At 37.3% G+C, this 9336-nt stretch overlaps 1 pseudogene; it reads left to right on the plus strand.

The window, feature by feature from the left end:
- The first annotated feature begins 8337 nt into the window (after nucleotides 1–8337).
- LOC140530365 (olfactory receptor 5A1-like) lies at nucleotides 8338–9120 on the plus strand (annotated as a pseudogene).
- Nucleotides 9121–9336: the final 216 nt, after the last annotated feature.

The raw sequence follows: 9336 nt of genomic DNA on the forward strand, positions 1-9336 counted from the left end.
CCAGGTCGTTATAAAACACTGATTTACATAGACCAAGAAGGATATTTTTCTTCTTCCAGGACGAAGTCAGAGAGCACTCTTAGATTAATAGGAAGAGTAGCCAGTGTCTACAAAGAACAGGAAACTGAAAAAAAAGTACATGGGGGAGTGAAGATGGGAATCACTCCTGAGGAAGATGATGAGGCCTATGTCTAAGTCAAAGTGATGAGACAGATTCCCAAGAATGTTACAAAACCTGTAGCTCTAGTCCATCTGAGATTCCCTGGAGGATGAGCATGGTTACAGAAGTCTTATTTCTTCCCATATCCATTCATCTCTTGAGAGGAAAATGAGATAAGAAAAGTTTTGTAACTAACTCCCTACTATAAAATCTTCAGTGGCTCCCACTTGCCCCCTGAATAAAATACAAAATTCTCAGCCTGGAATTTAAAGGCCCCACAATCAGAATTTCCCCTAATTTTCTACATCTTTCATATTAACTCTTTTCATTGTTTCAGTTAAATTGACCAACATACCATCCCTACTTGTATAATAGTGCATACCCTACCATTATGTCTTTGAAAACATTTCTGCATATTAAAATCCCCACCTTCTTTCAAACCACAGATCACCACAATACAAGGTCTTTTCTGATTCATCCAGTTTTTTCTCTCTTGCCCCTTTATCCTATCATTGATCTTGTCAAGCTTGACCTGACTTTGCCCCTATTCACATACTGCTCAACGAAGCTGGAGAAAATCACAAAACCATAATGAATGGATCCACTCTAAATTTGATTGCATCCTATTAACTGTGTCCTCATTGTGGCCTCCCTAATCAGTTCACTATCTCCCTCACCATAGCAGCTTTTCCAAACTTTAAAATTCCTCCTCAAACCTCCCATGACTCTTTCTTCCCTCATTCCATGATCTAAGAACTATGACTCATATTTCACAGAAAAAAAATTAGGCTATTTGCCAAAAGCTCTTTTCTCTCTCCTCCTCCCCATCTCATATCACTCAGATATATTCCTCCATTTTCTCCTTTATGACTCACACAATGAGATGGCCATTATCCTTGCCAAGGCAAACCCCTCTGTATGCACAAGTCCCATCCCATTTTCTCTAGCAGATGGTGCCATCTATCATTCCCACTGTCACTGATCTTTCATCTCTCTATGTTCACTGACTTTTTCCCGTACTGCCTAGAAACATGCTTATGTCTTCTCTATCCTCAAAAACCCTCACTTGATCTATCCATCTTATATATCATCTTCCTTTTATGGAAAAATTGCTTGAAAAAGCCGGCCGCTTTCTATTACTTCCAGGATCACATATAAGATCCATTTTAAAGTTCATCATAACCTGACTCCTTCCTACTGTCCTAGTATTCTTACACCTGACATCCCTCCACAAACTCTTTGATCCAGTGACATCAGTTTCCTTTCTGTTCCTGGTACTCTATCTTCTAATTCTGGTCTTTTTCACTGGCTGTTTCCCATCCCTGGAATTCTTTCTCTTCATCTCTGCTTTCTGGTTTTCCTGACTTCCTGTAAATTTCAGCTAAAATCCGATCCTCTTCAAGAAGCTTTTCTTAAGAATGCTAGTATCTTCCCTCTGTGATTATTTGTAATATGTCTTGTTTTTACTTATTTGTGTGCATATGATCTCCCCATGAGATTATGATCTTCCTGAAAGGAGGGACTATCTTCTAACTTTCTTTGTATGTAGTACTTAGCAGAGTGGCTGGCACATAGTAGGTACTTGTTAACTTGACTTATAAGCAGGACTTCTCACCTCTATGACCAGAAAGATATAGCTAGAGAGAGTGCTTTGGGAAACAATATTCATTGTGTTGACATTCACATAGATGTGATTTATAAAACTTAGAATCCTAGAAAGCTTAAAATGCTTCTGGGAATGGCAAGTAAACTGCTCTCCCAGAATTCTCATTATTCCCAGGGTACCTACTCCACTAAACTGCTTTGTTTTCAGTTGATATTTGGGTCACCAGAGATTTTGTTTAAGCATGAATTCACTGAGAACATAAAAAATATACTTGTGGATTTGGGGAAGTTCTTTCAAGGAAAAACTTGACGACCATTAGGAACAAAATAACTTTTGCAGCTTTATCATTAATATTACATACATATTTTAAAGGTGCATGCTACTTTTCTCCTGCTTAGAAGTCTAGGGCTTACAACCAGGAGGGAATTTCAAGGTAATCTTTTCTAACCCATTCATTTTATAGAGAATGAAACTGAAGCCTAGAATAAATTGTCCAAACTTGTGTGATTATAGATTTGTAAACTGAAGAAATCTTAGAAGTCATCTGGTATAAACCCTTCATTTTTCATATAAGGAAACTGAAGCCTAGAAAAGTTTAAATGACCTACCCAAAGTTTCAACAAAGGAAATCTGGGCTCTAATTCCAGCTCTGTGATTAACTTACTTTGTGAGCTTGGATAAGATTTTTGCCTTTTCTGGAATTCAGTTTCACCAATTTAAAGTGAGAAGACCTTTTCTGATGTCCTTTCCAGATGTAAAATCCTACATTCTATGTTTTAAGTTCTTTTTCTGGTCTGATGTTCTATGTTCTGAGGTCTTTCCAGTTAAAACATATTCTGTTCTAAAGCTTATTTGAACTCTTACATGTTAAGTTCTAAAGAACCTACCAATCTGGCATGTGATGTTCTATGATGTCTTTTCACTCTAACATTCTATATCCCAAGGTCCTTTGCAGTCTTGTGATCATTAAGATTTCATATTATTAGTAAGACTTCTCATCTTCATGACCAGAAAGATGTCAATAGATTCACAGTGCCATCCAGGGCCCCAAAAAGAAAGTCACATTTACTATCTTGTCCTGAACAAAGGATTATTCTACCCTAGAAACAATAAATAATCATAGTACTTATCTAGCACATAAAATAGCACTTAAAGACATTAAGGTTTGTTTGTACAACATCTCATACATTATTAATTTCATTTAATCATCACAACAACTCTGTGAGCTAAGTGATACTATTATGTTCAACTTAGAGATAGAAAGCCCAAACTGAGAAAATTATGTGATTTGCCAGCAGTCACACAACTATTAATTGTCTGAGTCAAAATAATATTTACTGTGACTTTCATAGCTTGACGTCCAAACTCTATCAACCACTGGCTGTTTCTAAAATACTTCTGAGAATGTCAACTCATAGTTCTATTGGCCAAGAATCTTCATCATTTTCAGAGAGCTACACCTCTCTTCTACTTTTTTTCATTGCTCTTTGGGTCTCTTGAGATTATGCTTACTGTTGAGGGAATTAATTCCCTCACAACATGCATCAACATGGAAGGTAGATAATGGAAGACTTTCCAATTGAAGGGTGATGGCAAGTAGGAACAACGGAGAAATTTTGCAGCTAAATCATTCACAATATACATATAATGAAATATAGGCACTATTCTTCCCATGCTTAGGATCCTCGTAGTTGAACTTGAATGAAGATTTAGAAGTTATGTAGCTCAACTCATTCATTTTACATATTAGGAAATAGAGGCATAGAAAGAGGAAGTCACTTGCACAGATGATGAGAACCAAAAAGAAGATTCAGGCTCTAATCCCTTGATTCAAAATTCAGTGTTTTTTTATCTCACTTCTTCCATGATCATTCTTTTTGGTAATGACTACAATTGCTCCTGTAATTGTCCTTGGTCTCCCCATTAGGATGTTTAACCAACTGATCTATTTCTTTGTCTAGTTTCCTCATCAACCACAGCCTCTCCTGGGGATGTTTTTAATTCTGGGCAATCCCCCAGAGAAAACTCCAGATAGCATCCTGGAAGGAAAATCACACATCATTGAAAACTCTGTGAGAATTCTTTCCCACCTTCTTCCCCCTCTTCAAGTGTCTAGGATGGAAGAACAGATTAAAAGCATAATCAGGAGAAGAGCCCAAAGCCTCATGAGCTGCAATGTCAATGATGCTACCCTTCTCAGTCTTTAAAAACTATTTTCCTTTCAATAATTCATTTTGTAGAATTTCTTTAAAAAATAATTTGAAAGAGGCCAAGATGGTGGATTGAGGCAGATTCAGCTGAACTCTCCCAATATTCCCCTCCAAACAACTTTAAAATAATGCCTCAAATCAAATTTTGGAGTGGCAGAACCAACAAAAGATTTATGTGATACGTTCTTCCAGCCTAACAAAACATAAAAGGCTGTCAGGAAAATCTGTGACACCATGGTGGAGGCCTCTCTGGAGTCCACAAACATAACGGTGGCAATCGTGATGACAGTAGCTTTGAAAGCTCTTAGCCCAGAGCAAGTAAGAGGGTCATAAAAAGATTGCAGAGAGCACTTTGCTGACACTGGGTAAGGCTGGTGCTGATTGGCAATTCTATTGCCAATATGTAGTTCTGGGTTGCAGTTCTTGGATAGAGATGAGTGCTGGTAATTGATCACAAGGGTCCCTGGTCACAGTCCCAAACCAAAGAGAGTACTAACACTTGTAGCTGCAGGAACCAGAGGCTTTTCCTGGGTAAATACCAGAGCACAAATCAGAAGAGCAGTGACCGCATCTCTCCCAGGATCACAACAACTTGGAAGCACCAAAAACTTGCAAACTCTCAGAATTATCTCTGAAAATAGGAGCGCAAAAACTCCTGAAGTTTGGGAGAGTACCTCCCCACACCCAGGTGAACAGAATCCAACTTTAAGATAAAGTTCAAAGTCAAGAAATAGGCTGGGAAACTGAGCGAACAATATAAAAATAATTTGACCATAAAAAACTAGCATGATGGAAGGAAAGACCAAGACATAAACTCAGAAGAAAACAATGTGTAAACAGCTACCAAAAAAGCCTCAAAGAAAAATGTTAATTGGACTTAAACGCAAGAAAATTTCCTAGAAATGTTAAAGAAAAAACTGGATGGTAAAGGAAACATTGGGAAAAGACATGAGAGTGATGCAAGAAAATTATGGAAACATAACTAACAGATTGGTAAAAAAGACACAGGACAGCTAGGTGGCACAATGGATAGAGTGCTGGACCTGAATTCAGGAAGACTCAGCTTCCTGAATTCAAATCTGGCTCAGATATTTACTAATTGTATGGCCCTTGACAAGTCATTTAAGCCTTTTTGTCTCAGTGTCTTCGCCTAAAATAATGAAAAGGAGAAGAAAATAGCAAAAAAAAAAAAAAATAGTATCTTTGCCAAAAAAAAAAAAAATATTGAATCACAAAAAGTCAGACATGACTGAAGTGACTGAACAACAACAACAAAAATCTGTCCTAAGTACACCAACTATGGATCAATGAGAATTGGTATTACTTAGGATTGGTACTGAGACTGAGACTGGCTTTCCCTTCCTGATAGTTAAAAGTAATGTGTGTTCACCCTTTATTGTTGAAGAAGACCATGCCATCAGAGAAATGATGACATGACTTGCACTTGACTTTGTTTTTAAGTGAGGGAGGGCTGTGTAGGTCACCAGTCTCCCTTCTCCTTCATAACCATCTGAATCCAGTGACTTGATATTCATCAGGATGACTGGAGATGACCCAGGATGAGGCAATTGGGGTTAAGTGACTTGCCCAAGGTCACACAGCTAGTGAGTATCAAGTGTCTGAGGTGAGGTTTGAACTCAGGTCCTCATGACTTCTGCACTGGTGCTCTATCCACTGCACCACCTAGCTGCTGAAAAGCATGGTGGAAGGGGAGGATAAAGAGGGGAGATAAGTGTTGGATTTGGAGTGAGAAGATCTTTCTTCAAATATCAAATAGTCCACTATCTAACTGTTCAGCCTTGTGCATGTAGCATAATTTATCTGGGCCTCACTTTCCTCTGTAAAATTAGAGGTGTGGACTATGGTCCCTTTCAGCTTTAAATCAAAAATCTCATGATTCACAGGATCCAGGCTGATACACAATGTTTCACAAATGACCTGGCTCTAAATGTTCCTGACCCAGTTCTTAATAATAAGCCCAGTCTGATGGGGAAGTAAATTAGGGCGCAAACTCATTAATAATTAAGCAAAAGCATTTTCCAAATCAATAAATTTTATCCTCTGTCCAAAGTAAGGAGGATTTTAGGGATCACTGGGCTGCTTTGATCACTGTAGAAGGTCAAACAGATCACTCAGTTATGGAGTGAGGTTTTGGCAGGACTACTTTATCTAGTTTGTCCATCTTCCACATTTAACTTCTTTTTTAGGGAAGAAAAGCCACTTTTTAATGATAGAAAAGTTGTTGGCTTGTGTTTCCACTATAAAGCTCTTCCACAAATCAAAAGTGATCAAAATAATTATACACATTTACAGTAATCTGCACTACAGTGCAGATACCTCATTTAACATGGGGCTGATGATTTTAGTATGACACACATGATGAGTAATAGTTACATCTCTGCAATGCAGAACTGAAATAGAGTCAGAAAAGGTGCATTTCATGGCACACATCATGTTGTCAACCAATGGTTGAGTTACTTGGAAGCAAGTATGGGGCTCTGTCTACTATTCATGTCCTTATTACTTCCTCTCAAACCAATATGGTAAGCATGTTTTGAGAAATCATACCAAAAGGCTCACAATAGTGGAAATTAAGAAGAGAAATGCATTCAAGACATTATTTCTTTGAGGAATAAAGCCATTTTGCCTCTTGATGAAAGGTGCATTAAAAACTAAATTACAAAATGAATAACAAATGCAGGTATCAACTAAAAGCAGGTATAGAAAAAGATGTCTGCACAGCGTCTCCAGTGTTTGGCAAAAACATAGCACCATTTGGGCAAGCGGCATCTAGTCTCTCATGTCCACCTTTGCAGGCAGAGAAGGATTTCAAGATACAGAGGAAAGTTATTGCAGTTCTGGTATATGAGGCTGGCCATTATCTATTATCACACCTTTATGACCTTCTGGATGAACTTCTGCAATCCACATCACATTCTGAAATCTGAAACATCCATACTGAAACCAGTTCATTTGCATGACAGTCTATTTGCCTCAAGTTTTCCTTCCAAGGAAGATATTTGAATTTTTTTTAATGCCTTAATGGTTATGCTATGCAAAGGCCAATGTTGTAGATCATGTCTATATGGAAGCCATCATATTAAGGTCTCTGGCTTTTTCCTGGTACTTGATTATTATTTAAAAATACACTGATGAAACTGGTAAAATGACATTACATTAATAAATGTCATATGTCTCTCCTCCGAAATAAGTTCAACTTCATAAAAAGGTAATAGCTACTCAAACTTCCTTCATTAAAATGTGAAGTGCTTGTTTTTGTATTTTCCCAAATAAAGGAATTTCTGTTTAACTGTCATTTTAATTAGTTTTCTTTGCTATATCCCATTGATTTCTAAATTCTGGTGTACAACAAAAATATTTATGCTAGATAAAGTAAATATTGAAATTTCGAGTAAAATAAATCATTTAACCTCTCAAGGCTTCAGTCTCCTCATCTGTAAAATGAGAATATTGGATTACTTGGTTTCTGCAGTGTCTTCCAGGTCTAACTTCTTTTTAAGGTTACTACTAACTCTTCCTTTATGCTTTTTTTTTTTTTTTTGAGAATGACTTTAATATTTTCCAGCTTTGGAAAACACAACAGAACTCTAATGTAGACTTTCTAAAAATGATCAAAAAGACTTGAAAACCTCCCAATGTTCATGTTCTAAGGGTTTTACCATTGACATCACACTGATGGCCCTTCTTAATTATTTTAAGAGAAAGTCTTTGAAATGGGTCAATGAGATAATAGTTCTTTCAGACTGAGAAGACAATATCATTGATATTGGGGTCCATAAGGCTGTGGTTCCTTGTCTAGGTCCTACCTTGAATCTACTCTTCCATTCCAGAGATTGAGGAGGGGGAACAGAGTAGTAAAATATTCTGAGAGTTCTCAATGATGCTTGATTTTCTTTCCAGGATGCCCTCTGGAATGCTGACTGTGAGGTTTCCCAAAATTAAAGCTATTCGCAAGAGAGGATATTGCTGTTAAGGAAAACTAGGCAAAGAAACAGATGATTTGGTTAAATATCTTTATGGGGTGACTAAGGAAAGGTATGAGTTGAATTCTATAAGAGCATCCATAGTCCTTATTAACAATGACAAAAATATTCAGGGATAAACCTGATATGGGGGGAAATCACTGATTTTGGAGTCAGAGGACCTGGGTCTGAGTATTATCTTTGGTACTTAGGTATATTTCAGAGAGAGTGTTTTCCCATTTCTTTATTTCAATTTCCTCATCTGATAATAAGAGTGTTGGATTATATGATTTTTAGGGTTCTGTTCACCTCTGAATACTAGTATCCTCAGCATGGGAAGAGTGGTGCCTACATTACATCATGTACACAAGAGAAGAGATTGAACTAACTCCCATCTTCACCATCCAATGTATTTCTTCCTTAATTTCATAGATTTCACAGACATCTGCTGCTTTTCTGATATTACTCCAAGAATGCTCTCTAACTTCTTCCACAAGGAAAAGAACATTTCCTTCCTGTCCTGTGTTACTCAGTATTTCTTTATGCCCTGAATGGGACTGATTGAGTGCTGTCTCTTGGCTATCATGGCATATGACCACCATGTGTCCATCTATAACGCACTGAAATACTTCACCATCAGGGATCTCCAAGTCTTTGGGAAGATGATGGTTGGGGCTTACATGGTTGGATTTTTCAGTTGTGTTATTCAACCTCTAGATTCCACCTCCATTTCTGTAGACCAAAATTAATCATTTTTTTCTGTGATATGCCTCAGATGATAGCCTTGTTCTGCTCCAATTCATTCATTAACTAAATAATGAATTTGTATTAATAATTTGCACTGCATTGTTCTCATTCCTCATTATCCTCATGTCCTATGGATACATCTCAGTTATAGTGCTGAAAATTACCTTCACTAAAGGAAAGGTCAAAGCCTTCAACACCTGTGCTTCTCACTTGAAAGTAGTGACACTCTTCTATGGCACTGCCTTTTTTGTGTGCTTTTGGTCCAACACTGGCCATTCCCCAAACCTGGAAAAGGTACTATCTGTCTTCTATGTCATCCTTATTGCTATGTTGAATCACCTGACCTACAGCTTCATGAATGAGGAGATCAAAGATGCCCTTAAGAGACTGATAAAAAGAGACATTTCCCTTTAATAATAACAAATATCTTTATCTTTATTATTATGAACTAATGATGACCACCTTAGTGACAATTAGGGGAAATTGAGACCAATGATCTCATTGGTATAGGTTTCCCTTTAGTTTGAAACTCTGTCCATCAAAACAGGTGTGCTACCTAGTTGTAAAATTGGTTTTAGAGAATTTCCTAGGTCACTTAAAGGTTAAGTGACTTGTCCATGGACAAGTAAT

The sequence above is a fragment of the Notamacropus eugenii genome, chromosome 2 (assembly GCF_028372415.1).
Source record: "Notamacropus eugenii isolate mMacEug1 chromosome 2, mMacEug1.pri_v2, whole genome shotgun sequence".
In the NCBI taxonomy this organism is placed as follows: domain Eukaryota; kingdom Metazoa; phylum Chordata; class Mammalia; order Diprotodontia; family Macropodidae; genus Notamacropus; species Notamacropus eugenii.